The sequence below is a fragment of the Erinaceus europaeus genome, chromosome 14 (genome assembly GCF_950295315.1).
Source record: "Erinaceus europaeus chromosome 14, mEriEur2.1, whole genome shotgun sequence".
Taxonomy (NCBI): Eukaryota; Metazoa; Chordata; class Mammalia; order Eulipotyphla; family Erinaceidae; genus Erinaceus; species Erinaceus europaeus.
Genome location: NC_080175.1, coordinates 100,273,067 through 100,292,639, shown reverse-complemented (window position 1 = coordinate 100,292,639; position 19,573 = coordinate 100,273,067). Strand labels below are relative to the sequence as shown.

The window sequence follows — 19,573 nt, the reverse complement described above, 5'->3', positions numbered from 1 at the left end:
GTGAAGCAGGGCTGCAGATGTCTCTCTGTCTCTCTCCCTCTCTACCTCTCCTCCCCTCTCGATTTCTCTCTGTCTCTATCCAGTAATAAATAAATAAAAATTTAAAGAAATGTCTATGACTGGTGAATAAATGCACAAAATGTGTTACATATATACTATGAAATATTACTGTGTTTACTTTAATTTTTTAATATTTATTTATTTTGGATAGAGACAGTGAGAAATTGAATGGGGGAGACAGAAAGACACCCACAGTCCTTTCTCACCACTGGTGAAGCTTTCCCCCTGCAAGTGGGGACCAGGGGTATAGCCAGGGTCCTTGTGCGCCGTGATGTGTGCTCTCAACCAGGTGCGCCACTGCCCGACCCTATTACTCAGTTTTTAAAAGTCATAAAAGTCTGGCACATACTAAAACAAGGATGAAACTTGAAGACACGTTACATAAAATAAGCAACTTATAAAAGGACAAATAGCTCACACTTCCACTTGCATGAGGTGGAATGAAAGTGAAATTGACGGAGACAGGAAGTAGATGGAAAGAGAGAGACAGGCTGGGAGTATGGACCCACCTGCCAACGCCCGTGTTCAGCGGGGAAGCAATTACAGAAGCCAGACCTTCCACCTTCTGCATCCACAATGACCCTGGGTCCATGCTCCCAGAGGGATAGAGAATGGGAAAGCTATCAGGGGAGGGGATGGGATACGGAGATCTGCTGGTGGGAATTGTGTGGAGTTGTACCCCTCTTATCCAATGGTTTAGTCAATGTTTCCTTTTTATAAATAAAAAATTATATAAAAAAAAAGACTGGGGGGGGGGGGAGTCGGGTGGTAGAGCAGTGGGTTAAGCGCATGTGGCGTGAAACGCAAGGACCGGCATAAGAATCCCGGTTCGAGCCCCCGGCTCCCCACCTGCAGGGGAGTCGCTTCACAGGCGGTGAAGCAGGTCTGCAGGTGTCTGTCTGTTTCTCCCCCTCTCTGTCTTCCCCTCCTCTCTACATTTCTCTCTGTCCTATCCAACAATGACAACATCAATAACAACAACAAAGGCAACAAAAGGGAATAAATAAATAAATAAATAAATAAATAAATAAAATATTTTTTTAAAAAGACTGGGGGTAGGGTAATAGTTGCTGTTTAAGGGGCAGGGTTCAGTTTGATAAAAAAAAAAAGAAACAGTAGTGGTGGTTGCACAATAAAGTAAATGTGCTAGGGCAGAGGGTAGATAGCATAATGGTTATGCAAAGAGGCTCTCATGCTTGAGGCTCCAATGCCCCAGGTTCAATCCCCCAACCACCATCAGCCAGAGCTGAGCAGTGCTAAAGCAAAAAAAAGGAAGGAAGGAAGGAAGGAAGGAAGGAAGGAAGGAAGGAAGGAAGGAAGGACAACAACTCAGAGCTTCAATGAGTGAGTTCATAATTTTATAACAAATAAGGTCCAACATAAAAATATTACTATACATATGAGCATTTTAAAGTTTTAACATGAAAATATAATTTTTTTTCTTTATTGGGGGTTTTTAATGGTTTACAGTCACAGTAAAATACAGTCGTTGGTCCATGTGTAACATTTCTCAGTTTTTCACATAATGCTCTAACCCTCCACCTGGGTGCTCCTCTGCCATCATGTTCCAGGACCTGAACTCTCCCCCCCATCCCAGACTCCTTGACTTTGGTGCCATACACTGAACCCAGTCTCTGAACATTCTACAGGTCTCAGAGAGATGTCACAGAAGCAACTGGGATGACAGGGATAGTGCTTCGGACAAGAGGAGTAGACCTGACTCCATAGGTAGGTATTTCCAGATTACCCCTATTGACCTGGCCTGTCAAATGCACTCAAGCCCCTCCTTTGCCACTGGGCAGGCTTGTTGTTTTCGCCGGGCTGGCTTCACGGGCGGGTAACAGACAACCAGGGACTCATGGTTGAGTTGTATGCAGTATCTCTTTATTCATGCAGGACGCAGCGCAATCTATACCAAGCTAAGCTAAACTAAAAACTACAATCTTGTCCTTATAAATATACTAGCCCAGTAGGGTGGGAACAGAATGCGACGCAGAGAGGGTGGAGAGAAAAGTGACCGGTGAAAATCAGGGTGTGACAAAGAAGGGATCAGGGTGTGACAAGGAGGGGGGGTGGAGCAAAAACATATCATGAAACAGTGGGGATTGAACCAATGCCCTGGAGGGAGGGTGGTGCTTGTTAACAGGTTATGTAAATAGAATGAAGCGGTTATGTAAATAGAATAGTGTTAAGCAGGGGGGATCAAACTAATGAAGCAGAAGGGGTTTTTAGAAGCATACCAACACAGTCTGTGCTGTCCTTCCCTCTCCCACCTGTTCACCCCTTCAAGCCTCTAACTTCTCACAAATCGGCTGGATAAAGCCACACATGCCAGCATCACTGCTTTCATCCATGGTTCCCTTCTTCTACAATGACTGGCATCTCTCCTTCTCAAACCCCTTTCCTCTTAACCAAAATTACCTGCAAAAATCTATTTTCGGAAGTCGGGCGGTAGCACAGCGGGTTAAGTGCAGGTGGCGCAAAGCACAAGGACCTACGTAAGGATCCCGTTTCGAGCCACCTGAGGGGAGACGCAGGTCTGCAGGTGTCTGTCTTTCTCTCCCTCTCTCTGTGTTCCCCTCCTCTCTCCATTTCTCTCTGTCCTATCTGTCAACGACGACATAAATAACAACAACAATAAAACAACAAGGGCAGCAAAAGGGAAATAAATAAGTAAATAATTTTAAAAATCTATTCTCAGAAATACAATCCTGGGAGTCAGGCGGTAGTGAGCAGGTTAAGCTCAAGTGGCGCAAGGACCAGCATCAGGATCTCAGTTCGAGCCCCCGGCTCCCCACCTGCAGGGGAGTCACTTCACAAGTGGTGAAGCAGGTCTGCAGGTGTCTGTCTTTCTCTCCCCCTCTCTGTCTCCCCTCCTCTCTTGATTTCTCTCTGTCCTATCCAACAACGATGACAATAAAAACTACAACAATAAAACAAGGGGAACGAAAGGGAATAAATTAAAATAAATAAGTTTTTTTTAAAAAAAAAAAAGAAATGCCAATCCTTCCATGAAGTCATTCTGCAAAAGAAAGTCTCCTCCCGTGTACTCTAGGGACCTTTAGATCTGTCTGAGGATGCACGCTACCTCATTCTCCTCCCACCAACCTTTCCTTTACAACCTTAAGCAGTATGCTAGTATGCTATTCACAAGTGGCCAGCACTCAACAAACACTAGTTTTCAGCACAGAGGTGATTCGAAGTGGCAGCTAGAAAAACTGATGTGGAACTGGAAGCCTGGAAGGAAGGCAACAGAGTGGATGCAATAGGAAAGACGAATATTGTGTCGGAACTCTTCTAAGTGTTTAGCGTTTACTAATTTACTTAGTCCTCAAGACCGCTCCACAAGGTTGTGTGATCATGGCCATCATGGAGAAGGGGACCGAGGCACAGACAGCCTAAGAAACTTGGCCAGCATCCAACAGTGCGATGTGAAGTGAGCCAGGCCAGCTACGTCTTCGTATTGCTTCCTTGCAACACTGTTTCTAACATTCCTCTTTCTAAGGCAACTTGCATCCCTGCAAGACACCCTTCTGAATAAAAACCACACTCTGCAGCTTGCATTAGGACATCAGACTCCACCTACTGCTTTCTGAGCCAGAAATTAAAGCTCAGGTCTAGCTGATGTGCCATGACAGTAAGCAACAATGTCCGTCTCTGACCCAAAGCACTGCCTTAGCAGAGAACCATGGGGTTTCAAGTGGAATGGACCTCGTGCCATTCACGTAGCTCTGTATTCACCATCATTTCCAGTCCTGAAAGTGTACCAGGACTCTGCAAGCAGAAACACCTAACAATCAGAACACTGTTCTGACTGGACTATTGGGTGAATTGCCTGGTGAGATTACTGACCCATCAGTGGTCTGTCATATACACATATATACTAGCCATGAACTTTGAGTCACACACTATGGAGAGAAGGACATAGAAAAGACACCTTTGGGTTGTAACAACACGCAAATGTAAATGAAGGAGCAGTTATCTCTGTAAATGAAAAAGAATAGACATCCTATTAACAGAAGCAAAATTTCTTTTGACTGTTGAATATGCCAGATAATTTTCTCAATCGACAACGGAGACAGTGAATGAATGGGGGACAAATGAAATTTTTGGTTTTACAGATGTATATCTGCCCCCACAGAGAGAAAAATAAACTTCTGAGCAGTCTCAATCTTGAAATCAGGGAAAAGCTTACAGCAGGATATCTGCTAAATTTCTGTTCCCAAAAAATTTAAAAATAGCATGCAAATGACCTACATGAACATGTTAACAGAGCAGCAGGAAAGGAAGCCTAGCGGGAATGCAGTCAGCGGTAGCAAGCAGTTATTTTCCTCCTTATTGGCGACGAGAAAGTGAGAGAGCAAAAAATAGAGCCTCGGGACAGAGGGCTTGGCCGGCCTTCTCCAGCCTGTACATCAGACTTACCCAACACTGTATGTTTCTCACTCTGCCCGTCTTAACTCAGATAGCGGCTGGACTTTAGTAGTTGCTGTGTTTGTCCTTAGGATCCCAGAACCCCATGAAAAGTAAACAGTGTGATGAATAGGATCTGGTCCCTCTTCGCATTAGGGAAGGGGTCAAGGGGAAAAAAAGTTTTAAAACTGGATGTCTGGCCGTTTCTTTGGGGAAATGAGTAGAGAACTGTGACTAGTAGAGACTAGTAGGACAGGACGTGGGGGACGTGCCTGGCTGCCTAGGCGGAGCCCCGGCGGCACAGTTCCCCTGCCCAGCTGTCCAGATGTGCCTCGTCTGGTCTCCACGCGGGGCAGGAGCCTCAGTGGCCATGGTAACTCGAGGCTCCCCACTCATTGGTGGTCGCGGGCTCATGCTGGTCGCCTACTGGTTGGCCGGCCTGCCATTCGTGGGGGCTTGGGCCCGCCCCGGCCCGCGGGCTGCGTCCTGGAAGGTGGAGCATGGCTGCTGATGTGGCAGGCATGGGCCACAGCCAGGGGCAGACAGCTTGCCCCTAGCGCCACTGCTATGTGCCAGCAGACGGCGTCCCGCTGCTTTATTCAGATGGGATGCTTTGCCTTAACCCAGATGAGCCTGTATTTAAGTCCCCTGCACTTCCTAGGGGAAAGGACTGGGGCTCCGGGGTGCCCACGCCCTCAGAAGGCATTTGACCGCTCCAGCTCTCTCCTGGGAAGAAGTCACAGAGTTGAGAGCTGGCTGGGTGGGGACAGTAGTCTTTTGTTGGAACCGGGGCAACCTTGCGGAAGCCCTTTTAACCATCAGTGTTGCTTCTGTGGAGAAATCCAGAGTTAGAGGATTGCTTTGGAAGTTCCTTGGTTTGGAGTTTTTGTTCTTAGTGGGTGATGACATTTGTGGGGAAGCGAGAAATGTTGCTTGTTCCTGTGAGACTGTCAATACCAGGCTGCCTCCCCCAGCCCCCGAAAATGATCTGGTCCTGGGGAAATTAGTGAAGGGTTGACAGGTTAGATGAAGGAGGATCTGGGGAGGGGGCGAAGGGGGACCTGCAAATCCATGGGCATTAGGACTTGAAGATACCGACAGAAATGTGACTTCGCGGAAATATGAAGATGACCAGAACCACATTCCTTGGCTAAGGCACAATAAAGGTGCTCAGCCCTATACTAAAGGCCTTTGGCCTTTTACTGAATCACTACATCTTATGAAGTAGATGTTATAATTATCTTCACTTTCAGATGAGCCTGCCAAGAAACCTGTTCCACTGTGATGAAAGTCTGGATTACCCCATCACCAGTATACAGATTTAGCAGCCATTTCCCAAGAGTGAGTGGGCCAGAATTTGCTGTGAAGGCCTCCACTTTATGCTGTGCAGAGATTTCACTGCATAGATAAGGTCCCATCAGTTTGGTATATCGATGATGTATTGTTATCCAAAGTTTATAGCTTGACACACAGTTACTACTACAGCACAGCTTCTGAGAGTCAGAAGTTCTGATGTGACAGGGGTCAATCATCTATTCCAGGGTCTCACAAAGGTGCCATCAAGATCTCAGCCAAGCTGAATTCTCTTCTGGAGCCTTGACAGGGTGGGCAAGTCCACCTCCTAGCTCCCTTGGATGATGATGATGACGACCAGAGCACCGCTCAGCTCTGGTCTAAGATGGCTCTGACTACTGAACCTGACGCTGTTGACTGGCTACGGAAGAAGGGCAAACGCTAGAAGAAGAAGAAGTGAACCTGGGACTTTGATGCCTCAGGCACAGAAGTATTTTTGCATAGCCATTATGCTCCCCACCCTCCACCTACCCCCCACCCCCCCCCACCCCCGGGTTGGGTTGTTTTTCCTTTGGATTGTTGACAGAACTAGTTTCTTTACAGGTGTGAGACTGAGTTCCTTATTTCTTGGTGCATCTGAGCTAGCAACTGTCTTTACTCCCTGAACAGAGAAGGGGAGAGAAAGACAGACACCTGCAGACCTGCTTCACCACTTGTGAAGCGACTTCCCTGCAGGTGGGGAGCTGGGGGCTCGAACTGGGATCCTTATGCAGGTCCTTGCGCTTTGAGCCACGTGCGCTTAACCCGCTGCGCTACTGCCCAACTCCCTGCCTTTGTTGTTTCACCATTGTAGTTACTGTGTCTATCTTTCTCTCCCCCTCTGCCTCCCCCTCCTCTCTCCATTTCTCTCTGTCCTATCCAACAACGACAACATCAATAACAGCAACAATAATAACTACCACAATAAAACAACAAGGGCAACCAAAGGGAAAACAAATAAATATAAAAAAAGAAAAGAGAAAGAAAGAAAGAAAGAAAGAAAGGGAGAAAGAAAGACAGGTTTTTCTTGACTTACAATGGGGTTATGACTGGGCCATAGCTCACACAATGGAGTGCACGCCTTACTGTGCAAAAGGCCCTGGGTTTGACCACCTGCACCAGGGACAGAGATCAAGGCACTCTATGAATGGCGGAGCAGTGTTGTAATCTCAGTTTCTCTTTCCCTCTGCCTATCTCCCTCTCTATCTCTTTTTCATCTTCTCTTTCTCTTTTTCAAATAAAGAGTAGAAAAGTATGCCAGAGACAGCACTCAGCCATGCTGTACATACATGAGGCCCTGAGCTCATCACCTGGGATCAAATCAAAAAATGAAATGGGGTTACTGTCTCATAAATTTATCTTTCCTAATTCTCCTTTTTTCTTCCTCTGATTCTTCTCTTCCTTCTTCTACTTCTCCATCTCCTCCTCCTCTTCATTATTATACTTGCTCTATTATTTTTTTTGTTACCAGTGATTCACTGAAGTTTAGTGTCTCACTTGCTCCTGGCAGACTTTTTCTCCAGACAGATGAAAGATAAAGAGAGGAATCGAGACAGAGAGGAGAGACACCACAGCACTACTTCATTCTTCATGAAGTGTCTCCCTTTGTGTTCCTATGTGTTTGGGGCTCAAACCAGGATGCTGGGGCACATGGCAAACTGTGAGTTGTACCAGGTGAGTTATCTCCTGCAACACCCCCAATAAACCTGTCTTGAAATATTATGAATCAAAAGAAAAGAAAGTAAGTGCCTCAACCAACTTCAAAAGTTTAGGGAAATATAGAAGCTTAAGATTCTCCTCTTTCTCTGTCCCTTTGTACCTCCCCCTATGCTCTCAATTTCTAGCTGTCTATATCCAATAAATAAAGACCATTAAAAAATTAAGTATTTAAAAAATGGGGCTGGCTGGTAGCACACCCAGTTGAGCAAACATGTTATAAAGCACAAGGACCCAGGTTCAAGTCCCCAGCCCCCACCTGTGGGGGTGAGGGAAGTTCTGTGAGTAGTAAAGCAGCGCTGCAGGTGTGTCTCTGTCTCTCTCCTTCTTTCTCTCCCTCCACGCTCTCTCCCCAATTTCTTGCTGTCTCTACCCCACTTGCTCCGGACCTCCTCTCTCTCCTCTCCGCGGCGCAGCCCAACAAAAGATAATAAAAAATCAAAGTGTATAAAAGATTCTCTTGCATGCCCACCCACATATCTTTATCAGAGGTGGCAGAACCCCGTTCCTTGCCAGGCAGATACAGGAAGACTGCTTAGTATCCTCTGCAGCTCTGCTGGTCTTTTTGTAACTGACTGTGCGACCTGGTGTTTGTCACCTTGGGTTGATCCCTGCAAGTGAGGAAGATCTCTTCAAACACTACTGGTGACACACTCTGGTTACAGTTGACTAAGCCAAGTCCACTTTTCTTCTCAGAAGTTCTCAAGGCGCCAACAATCCCGGCAACTCTCTGATTCTCCGTTCTAGTCTCAGACTGTGTAAGTGCTAAGCACCACTAAGTGCTCACTTTATCGCTCAGCCCATTGTTTCCACCCCCACGTGTGGGCCACAAGCTCTACTCATGCATGAGAGTGGAGGTTCTGAGCAACTGTAAAGCTAGAACACACCGGCAGCTGTCACGGACCCTTTTCCACAGCACTGGAGCCCTTGTTGTCATCTCAACAGTGAGCAATCCAATTCTGAAGCCTCCTAATGCACTTTCACTTTTTTTTTTTTTTTTCACCAGAGCACTGCTCAGCTCTGACTTATGGTGGTGCGGGGGCTTGAACCTGGGACTTTGGAGCCTCAGGCATGAGAGTCTCTTTGCAGAACCATTATGCTGTCTACCCCACCCCCTAATGCACTTTTGCTTTTTCTTTTATCTTTCTTTTCTTTTGTTCCCACCAAAGTGATTGCAGGCTGTACAAGTCCACCGCTCCCAAGGGCTATTTTTCCACTTTGTTTGTTTGTTCGTTTTGTTTTCTCTTACTTGATAAGATCGAGAGATTGAGGGGAGGACAGAGAAGAAGAGAGAAAGACACCTGCAGGCATTCTTCACCATTCCTGAAGCAGCATTCTGCAGGTGGGGACCGAGGGCTCAAGCCTAAAGTGCGTGCTCAACCAGGCGCACCACCGCCCTGCCCCTAACGACATTTTTCTAACGCTATTTCAACTAACATCAAAAATACCACCACCACCCAAAATAAGTTAAATCAGAGACTGGCATAAATGAAGCAAATCTGGCGAGGAGTGATACCCAGCCCTCACGGGAAGAACTTCTCTCGCTGAAAACAGATGGAGGAGGACATGCTGGGAGCGAGCAGACCCCTCTCCACACGGGAAAATCTACCCTTACTCCTTCCGCCTGCACCAGACACATCCAACCAGAAGGAATTCTAAATGGATCATGAATCTAAGCCCACTGAGCTAGGGAGACCCTATGTGAGGCCACCAACCTGCCCCCAGCAGGCTCCTCAGCTTCCCTACTAAATGTTGGTCTGCTTCCAAATTCTGCTTCTAAGACCTTCTGTGTTGATCGTCACATTAGGTTCACTTGTATTCCTTGCGATGTGGTCTGTTTACATAATCACTGTTACCTGGGTCCCGCCCTGCCTGCAGGGTACTGGTTTAATCCCCACTGGTTAGATGGAAGCTTGCTATGTTCTGTTCCCGCTCTTTTTTGCTCCGCCCCCTCTCCTAGTCATTTCCTTTCCCTTGCCACTTCCGGTGAAGATGCATAAAAGGCGATGTATCTGATTAATAAGCGAGATACTGCTTCCCAGCTCAGCCATGAGGCCCTGGCAGTCTCTCTGCCGCCCATGAAGCTAGCCCAGCCTGGCAAATGGCACCCTGAACAGGGAGTGGTGTATTTCTCAAGCTCTACCCTGGCTACTACAGTCAGACTTTGCATGGAGACTCTTAATTCCCTCTGCTCTATTTCTACATTTAGGTTCCCAATTATTATTTATATATATATATATATATATATATATATATTTTATTGATTTTGTAATTGCATAGAGACAGCCAGAAATTGAGAGGGGAGGAGGAGATAGAGAGGGAGAGAGACACCTGCAGCCCTGAGTCACCACTTGTGAAGCCTCCCCTCCTGCAGGTGGGGACAAGGGGCTTGAACCCAGGTCCTTGCTCACTGTAATGTATGCACTTAACCAGGTGCGCCACCGCCTGGCCCCTGGTTCCCAATTATTAAACATGTTATCCTGCTTTATATCTTATCACCGTCCAACCACCAAGTTGCAGATGCTACTTGGATACCATCCTGACCTCCCTGGGCAGACGCCCTCACCCATGTGTCCTGGAGCCTCCCCTCCCCAGAGCCCTGCCCCACTAGGGACAGACAGACACAGGCTGGGGGTGTGGATCCACCTGCCAACACCCATGTCCAGCGGAGAAGCAGTGACAGAAGCCAGATCTCCCACCTCCTGCTCCCCATAAAGAATTTGGGTCCAGACTCCCAGAGGGATAAAGAACAGGGAATTCCAATGGAGGGGATGGGACATGGAACTCTGGTGGTGGGAACTGTATGGAGTTGTACCCCTGTTGTCGTAAAATCTTAATTAAATATTAAGTTTGTAATAGTTATTAAATCACTAATAAAAAAAAGAAGAAAAGGAAAATGCTTTCACTGGTCTACTCTCTGACTCTCCTTGCCTCATGTGTCTCATATCTCTAACAGTAAAAACTTGGATGCAGGGAGTTGATTTGCTAAGTAATCCCACACAGTTGGAGTGTGGGAACAGGGAAAGCAAGACAAGGAAAGAGAAATAGCCATCCCCTGGGGAGTATTACCAGGGTCACTACTGGGACTCGTAGGGACCAGCACACACAGACCGCCTCAGAGTCTGGCACGAAGATCCCTGGCACTGCACTCCAGGCTCTTCTAGACTATACGTGCTAACTTTTGGCAGCAGAAAGGTCCCGGGGGAGCTCAAATGGAAGTAGTTCATATCGGAGCTCTCAAAGAGACATGTTCACTAGAGACAGGGCTGCCTTCAAAGAAACAGTCTCCCTCGTAGAAAAACAGAAGACAGAAAAATATATCAGCGGCTGGGTGGTGGTGCACCTGGTTGAGTGCACACGTTACAGTGCACAAGGACCTGGGTTTGAGACCCTGGTCCCTACCTGCAGGGGGAAAGCTTTGCAAGTAGTGAAACAGGGCTGCAAATTTCTCTCTCTCTCTCTCTCTCTCTCTGTCACCCCCTTTCCTCCCAATTTCTGGCTGTCTCTATCCGATAATAAATAAAGATAATAAAAAAAAAACATCAGGACTTTTCTGGCAACCCAATACACTGCAAAAGAAATCTGACACAAGGGCATGTGACACAAGGGAACAGAGGTGACAGATACAATCACCAAATCAAAAGAAAAAGTAGCAGACAATACTGAATTTTTAAAAGAAGTCAATAAAGGGAAGAAAAGAGAACACACGAGGCTGTGGTCCAGAGGCGGCGCAGTGGAGGGAGCCTCGGACTCTCAGGCATGAGGTCCTGAGTTCCATCCCCAGCGACACGTGTACCAGAGTGATGTCTGGTTCTGTCCTTCTCCCCTCCTATCCCTCTCACTAATAAATAAGTAGATCAAATACTTACAAACAAAACAGGAGTGAGACCAGTTGAAAGCACATCATTAAGAAATTATTTTCAGTCTTTCCAAGTTCTATCCATAATCCAGTCTGATTGTCATTTTCATTATCTTTGAATAATGAAAAGATTCAATAAATTCAATGCCATAGATGTAAGCAGTAATATGGCAGCTTTAGTGGATTTAATGCAACAACTTACTATTACAGTAGCTGTATATGAACCAAATAATCCAAATAAAAAGCAGTTTGACACAGTAGACAAAGCACACACAGACAAATGCCAATACAGTGTCAGTGCTGAGAAGACAGCATAGTGGTTCTGCAAAAAGACTCTCATGATTGAGGCTCCAAAGTTCCTGGTTCAATACCTGCACTACCACAAGTCAGAGTTAAGCAGTGCTCTGTTAAGAAAAGAAAAGGGGGGGGGGTTGGTGGTGGTGGTGCACTTAGTTGAGCGCACATGTTACACTGTGCAAGGACCCAGGTTCAAGCCCCCGGTCCTCCCCTCCCCTGCAGGGGGAAAGCTTTGTGAGTGGTGAAGTAGTGCTGTAGGTGTCTGTCTCTCTCCTACTCTATCACTCCCCTCCCTCTTGATTGGCTGTTTCTATCCAATAAATAAATAAATAAAATATTTAAAAAGTCATCTAGACTGAATATTATATGAATACTCACTAAAAGAAAGCTAAGGAGGGTGGGTGGTGGTGCACCTGGTTGAGCGCAAACATTGCAGTGTTTTTACCGTTTTCAGCTCATCTTGGATGGAGCTTGAAGGAATCCTGTGAAGTGAGATAAGTCAGAAAGAGAAGGATGAAGATGGGATGACCTCACTCTCAGGCAGAAGTTGAAAAGCAAGATCAGAAGAGAAAACACTAAACAGAACCTGGACTGGAGCTGGTGTGCTGCACCAAAGTAAAGGACTGTGTGTGTGTGGGGGGGGGGGTGGTTCAGGATTTGGATCAGGACGGCAGAGGAGGACCTAGTGAAGGTTGTATTGTTATATGAGAAACTGGGGAATGTTATGCATGTACAAACTATTGTATTTACTCTTGACTGTAAAACATTAATCCCCAAATAAAGAAATTTAAACAACAGCTGCAGAGACTCTAACTCAATACAGGTCCAGGAAGGATTCAGAGGACCTAGTGGGGGTTGTATTGTTATATGGGAAACTGGGGAATGTTATGCATGTACAAACTATTGTACTTACTGTTGAATGTAAAACATTAATTCCCCAATAAAAAAAGAAAAAATAATAAATAAGTAAATATTAAAAAAAAAAAAGACTGGTCCTGAAATGAGCAAAGCCTGCAAATGTTCCTCAGATGTGACCATATAAGATCAGACCAATAGGGACTTAGAGGTTACACAGGCACTGGTGCTAAAAAAAAAAAAAAGAAAAGAAAAAGAAAGAAAAGAAAAAAGAAACTCTAACTGATCATGTTATTTGTGACGAACTTCCAATGATGGCATTATTAAGAAATATATGTATGGGAGTCGGGCAGTAGCGCAGCTGGTTAAGCGCACGTGGCACCAAGCACAAGGACTGGGATAAGGATCCCGATTTGAGCCCCCGGCTCCCCACCTGCTTCACAAGCGGTGAAGCAGGTCTGCAGGTGTCCTCTCTTTCTCTCTGCCCTATCCCACAAGGACGACAACATCAAAAACTATAACAATAAAATAAGGCCAACAAAAGGAAATAGATAAATATTTTTTAAAAGGAAATATATGTCCATGGCACTATTATTTGCAATAAAGTTTTGGCAAAAAGGAAGAGAGATTCCTGGGGCAAATGCTTGGTTGGTTCCTTAATCATATTAAATGGCTCGTCATAGACACAACATTAGTATTACCCCTTAACGGACGGCTGGCTAGCGACCTTCTCAAATGGGAAATCTAGACAAACCCAATAGTCACTAGGAAGCTTCCATTTCTTTGATCTCATCCCTCCACCGAAACACACAGTACACACAGTCCCAGCAGTCCCAGGTTGACTTGATGACTCCACTGTGTCAGTTCACAGGCCCTGAGCTTTATTCGGTTTACCTGCACCGACCACCTTCTCTCTATAAACCAGTGACAGGTTGTCCACAACGAAGGTTTGTCCCATTTTTGTTTGTTTAGATACCACATGAGTGATATTGGATGGTATTTGTCTCTATTTCACTTGGACCTACCATGTCACAAGCAGCAACATTCTTGCTTATGGCAGAATGACATTCTATTGTCTCAAAATAACTCATTGTTTTTCTCGATGATGGATACTTTAGATGCTGCAGGTAAGTGTAAGTGATGTAAGTCATGTAAGTGGCCATGACCATGACCATGCAGGTGTCTTTTCAAGCCAGTTCTGTCATTTCCTTTGAATACAGACACAGAAAACAGCCACTGAGTAAGAGCTTTGAGTTCTATAAGAGTAGCTTCATTTATTTATTTTTTATGCTTTGCCACCAGGGTTAAAAACCAAGTCAGTAAAATAGTATTTTCTTTTTTATGTATTCTTTTTTTAAAAAATTTCTTTATTGGGGAATTAATATTTTACATTCGACAGTAAATACAGTAGTTTGTACATGCGGAACATTTCCCAGTTTTCCATATAACAATACAACCCCCACTAGGTCCTCTGTCATCCTCCTTGGAAAATAGCATTTTCTATTATAAGAAGTGTGAATTATGTGCACAATGTTTAACCCCCTTTTTTCTTTTGCCTTTTGTTTGCTGTGTAGAGAATCAGCTTGTCGCCTTCTGCACGCCTGCCTTTAAATACATCAGCAGGTCATCAGAATCAGCCAAAATCTGATGATGCACTTAATCCAACTTCAAGTCTTGATTAAAAATTGTGGAAATTCTTTCTTTTTAACTTGAAGACAGTGGCAGTAATTTTGTCACTAACAAGACAGTGAGACTTCTGTGTCCACAATTATCTGCTAAATGTTGGCTCCAGACTGCCCTCTGGAGTAGAGAGACCAGACTGCCTTACCAATAGTCAAACCCTGCTTCTTCCTGTGGACTGTCACTTTCTTCTATTTCATAAACTTCTTCATTGTTACAAAGTATGTCAGGTCCAGCAGAGAAGCCATTACAGAAGCCAGAACTCCCACCTTCAGTACCGCATAATGAATTTTGTCCATCTGCCCAGAAGGATAAAGAATAGGGAAGCTTCCAATGGAGGGGATGGGACATGGAGCTCTGGTGGTGGGAATTCCACAGTTGTGTGGAATTGTACCCATGTTATCTTACAGTCTTGTTCATCATTATTAAACCACTATTTAAAAATTAAAAAAGAAAGTATGTCAGAAGGCTACCAGCTACAAATACAATCTTATCCCACTAGAGTAATACTCAGCAGTGTCTTGCCTGAACAGGCTGCGTTCATCCAAGTTTTAGGAGGCTGGTTGTTCACAGCTCCAACATCCAGACATGTGACTAGTATGAGACAGAGGTCTATTTGGTTCTAGAAACACAAAGCTGAGGAACCCATGGTTCTTGTCACTAAGTTCATAGTCTAGATGGGGAGGCACATGAAAGGAAATCACTACACTCCAGGGCAAGACACGCAGGAGTAGGGAGTAGGACTAGACAAAAGCATCTTCATTCCGAAAGAATAGAAGGAAGAAAAGAAAGAAGTAGGTGAAAAACTTTGAAATATTGTAACATGTGTTATTCCAGTTAACCCCAAGTAACACCATGAGATAATTAAATTCAAATCCTTTTAAAATTCAGTAAAATGTAAAGATAAAAACTAAGGTGATACAATGCAGAAACATAATGTAACACACAGCTGTCACCTTTACCTCTCTAGTAGACATTAGAAAGGTAGCAGAAGCAGATGAAATTTCTTTCAATAATATATTCAGTGTAACCAAGAATATTCAAAATAGAAACATTTTAATATTATATCTTAATATACACATCAAGATGAAATAAAAAGGACTTAAAATCAATCTGTGTCAATGATAATTGAAAGAACTGGCATAACCAAGAGATATTTAGGGGCAAAATAGGCAGAAGTTGACAGCTAATTCAATGGAGATGGAGAGGGAGAGACAGGCAGTGGCGCATATATATCCCCACGAGCGAGGATACAGGTGTGAGCCTCTGACCCCCACCTGCAGGGAGGATGCTTCCTGAGCGGTGTAGCAGACCTGCAGGTGTCTATCTTGCGGCCTGGTGGTGGCGCACTTGGTTGAGCCCATATATTAACACTGTGCAAGGACCCGGGTTCAAGCCTCTGGTTCCCACCTTCAGGGTGAATTCTTCACATGTGGTGAAGCAGGTTTACAGGTGTCTCTCTCCCTCTCTAGATGCCCCTTCCTCTCAATTTCTGGCTGTCTCTATCCAATATATAAAGATAATAAAAAAAAAATGAAGAGATGGAAAGGAGTGTACAAGATGGCGTCAAACTCACCCATCTTGCTGACAGCTAGTGAGCGATACTCCCTCTCACTGAGAGAGAGAGAAAACGGAAAGAAGGGAAGCTTGGGGACTGAGGGGGAGAAAACAGCAGCTTACTCTTTTGCTTTTTTCTTTTTTCGTTATCATGGTCATTCAGTGCTCCAGGCTAATTTTTTCAGAGAGATAGGACAAGATCCCACAGCACTGGAGCCTCCAGTGCATTAGGGTCCAGGCTCAAACCTGGGTGGAGCACATAACGGAAACTGCAGCCTGGGCGGTGGCACAGTGGTAGAGCTCTGGACTCTGGAAGTTTGAGGTCCTGAGTTTGATCCCCAGTGTTACATATGACAGAGTGCTACTCTGGCCTCTCCTTTCTGTCTGTCTGTCTGTCTCTCTCTCTCTCACTCACTCTCTCCTCTGTCTCATGAAATAAGTAGATTTTTTTTTAACCAGCGTACTGCTCAGGTTTGGCTTTTGGTGATATGAGGGAATTGAACCTGGAACTTTGGAGCCTCCGGCATGAAAGTCTCTTTACATAACCATTATGTTGTCTCCTCCCACCAAGTAAATATTTTTAAAAGATTTATTTACTTTTACTTTTGTTTTTGGTAGCGGTAAAGAGGGAGAGGGAGGAGACCACGACACCAAAACTTCCTTCCCTGTGGTGAGGACCGAGCTTGAAGCAGGGTTGTGTGCATGGCAAAGCAGCCCACTATTCACGTGTGCTATTTTTCCAGCCCTAAATGAAATCTTTGAAGCAGACACACAAATTCAGTAGCTATTGTGCTGGCCCAGCAGTTGACTCTTAAGACAGGAACTGTAAGCAGAACAGTGGTGGAGCCGCAGGGCGGGATTTAAAAGCATGAAGTCCAGGTTTCAGCCCTGGCACTACATGTGCCACACTCATGCTCTGATGTGTCCTCTCTCTCTCTCTTCAATAAATTTTAAAGAACAAAATAAAAAATAAGTTTGTGAAACCTATAACTGGTTCCATGCCCAAGGGTCAGTTATTTATGTAAACCTGGTGCTCAGAAGAGTGGTTTACATGACAGAGATAGTGGGATCAACCACGTATGGGGCCAGGGGTAGATACCATAATGGTTCGGCAAAGAAACTCTCATGCCTGAAGCTCCAAAGTCCCAGGTTCAATTCTCCGCACCACCATAAAACCAGAGCTGAGCAGTGTTCTGTTAAAAAAAAAAAAAAAAAAGGCATGGGTAGGTGATGACATAGGAATGCCTAAAATTTCCTAGAGAAAATAGGAGAAGGATGTAGGTGAAGCCCAGAGGAAAAGCACTGTTTAAGGAGTAAGAATCTTCCACCCACGACCAGGAAGAGAGATCAGAGAGGTGCAAAGGAGCATGGGAGAATACAGGTGGTCACACTTCCAGAGGCACAGAGGCTCAGCAGGGCAGGCAGACAGCAGAGTGATGCTTGCAGAGAACGCTCAGTCTCGAGGTCGTGGCTGGCTTTGATGGTTTTTATTGTTAAAAAGGGAAGTTTTAAGATAGAAGAGACATGAATCTGTTTAAAATCTACATTAATGAGTGGGGGTGGTAGCACAATGGTTATGCAACAGACTCTCATGTCTGAGGCTCTAAGGTACCAAGTTCAATCCCCCACACCACCATAAACCCGAACTGAACACTGCTCTGGAAAAATTTAAAAATATATAAAAAACTACTGAAATTAGAAGTATACAGTATACTATTTTACTGATTTAAAAAGATACTAATGATATATTAACTGAAGTGAACTCAACTGAAAACAGTAGTGTGCGTGTGTGCATGTGTGTGTGCGTGTGTGCATGTGTGTGTGTGTTTGTGTGCACTTAGATAATATTCTAGAAGAATATGCACCAAAGTATTAATAATGTTTGTCTCTGAGCTGGTAAATTAAGTTTTTTTATGCTTTTTCTTTATCTGTAGATTTTATTGTGAGGAACATTCTGTTGTAAAATTTATTTTCACTAGTGATTTCACAACGGTTTACAAGACCCTCAGATGAGAGGGGTATAGTTCACACTGCATCCACCATCACAGGTCTGGGCCCCAAGTGTAACCATCAGAGTCTTCCCAAAGTTTTAGCAACAGTTCCACTACCCCCATAAATCCATGTTTCAATTCTCTACATTGCATATGTGAGTGGAAACATCCAGAGCTATCTTTCAAGAAGTGCAGGTCATTTGATAACAGATATAAACCATAGCAATGAGAGACCTTGGAAACAAAACTAAGGGTGCCAGGCAGTGGTACGCCCAGGTAAGCGCGGAAGACCTGCATAAGTATCCAGGTTCGAGCCTGCGCTCTCCACTTGCAGGGGGAACACTTCACAAGCAGTGAAGTAGGGCTACAGGTGTTTCTTTCTCTCTCTCTCTCTCTCTCTCTCTCTCTTTCTCTCTCCCTCTTTATCTCCCCCCCTCAATTTCTCTCTGTCTTGTCCAATAAAATGGTAAAGAATGACCACCAGAAGCAGTGAATTCGTAGTGCTGGCACTGAGCCCCAGTGATAACCCTGGAGGCAGAGAGAGAGAGAGAGAGAGAGAGAGAGAACCATTCAGCTCTGGCCTCTGAGCCTCGGACATGATAGTCCTCTGCAAAAGCCATCTCCCTGACCCAGTGCTCTCCTTGAGTCCATGAACTGGGAGAAGTCTCAGAGTTGTGGCTGAAGTAAGAGGTAGCTACTCCCACAGCCAGTCCCCATGAAGCCGAAGAACCCCTCTATACATCTCTCCTCATCACCGAGCCTTCTCCCTCCACAGTACTCTCTAGGGACCACAGCAAAGACCACACCTAAGTCTGAAACATGGTTGGGAAAGGAAGCAGCGATGGGGGAAGACAACTATTTGTCTGCAGTGGCAGCAAAACGCAGGCCATGAGGGCCCGGCGGGCCCCTTCTGCCCCTCGGCACAATACAGGCTGTATTACACAGTCTATTATTACAATAGCTTGAAGCTGTTGTTTACACATGTGGAAACACACAATACTGCATTTAAATTTCTGCATATAGGCATTCCAAAGTTCTTCTTAAATGAATACGGAGGAATATAAAAACTGAATGAATAAAAATTAAAATCTAGGCTGAGGAGACAACATAGTAGTTCTGCAAAAGACTTTGATGCCTGAGGCTCTGAGGTTCCAGGTTCGATCCTCAACAGCACAATAAGCTAGAGCTAAGCAGGAGTCTGGTCTCTCTGTGTCTCTTTCTCTCTCTCTCTTTTTTCTTTCAAAATAAATAAGTATTTTTAAAAGCAACATCAAAATTCTCTTTTTTGTTGTTTTCTTCCATTTCTCCTCCCTTCCTTCTGTTGTTTCTGTCAAGGTCACTGTGTGTCTAATCAACAATTAATTTGGACTCCGATTGTGACTAGCTATTTGTGAAATAGACTTCTTTTAAGATGGAGACCCTGAAAAAATAAAATAATAAAAGAGAAACTTTAGCTTCCTGTGGGAATTTGGAAATCCAAAACAGAGACCAAAAATAAACAAGGAAAATACTAAAGAATTCTTCCTGTTTTTCTTCTAGGGAAAAAAAAAGTAAAAAATATGGCTCAAGGGAGTTGGGTGGTAGCGTAGCAGGTTAAGCGCAGGTGGCACAAAGCACAAGGACTGACTGTTAGAACTTTGGTTTCCTCAGCCAAAAGCTGGAGCAACGGGTCCCACCTCAGATTAGTAAGGGTTATTTTAGGTGATGTGTTAAAACACTCAGCACAGTAACTGGCGTGTTACTGACTGCTTCTCCTTACACGAAGGCCATTAGAAACACATCATTTCTTGTAATAAGGGAGTAAACGTAGTCA

The 19,573-nt window shown here is 44.7% G+C and overlaps 1 protein-coding gene across 2 annotated transcripts in view; it reads right to left on the bottom strand.

Moving 5' to 3' along the window:
* LOC103128200 (transmembrane protein 45A) overlaps nucleotides 1-19,573 on the bottom strand; it is a 150,107-nt gene that overhangs the window by 117,543 nt on the left and 12,991 nt on the right. Inside the window, exon 1 of one of the 2 annotated variants that reach the window (XM_060172202.1) lies at nucleotides 4,486-4,781. The exons of the other annotated variant lie outside the window; for it this stretch is intronic. The gene's annotated coding sequence lies outside the window, so the exon portion shown is untranslated. Of the gene's footprint in view, nucleotides 1-4,485; nucleotides 4,782-19,573 lie in introns of those variants that run through there. 2 annotated transcript variants of the gene reach the window in all.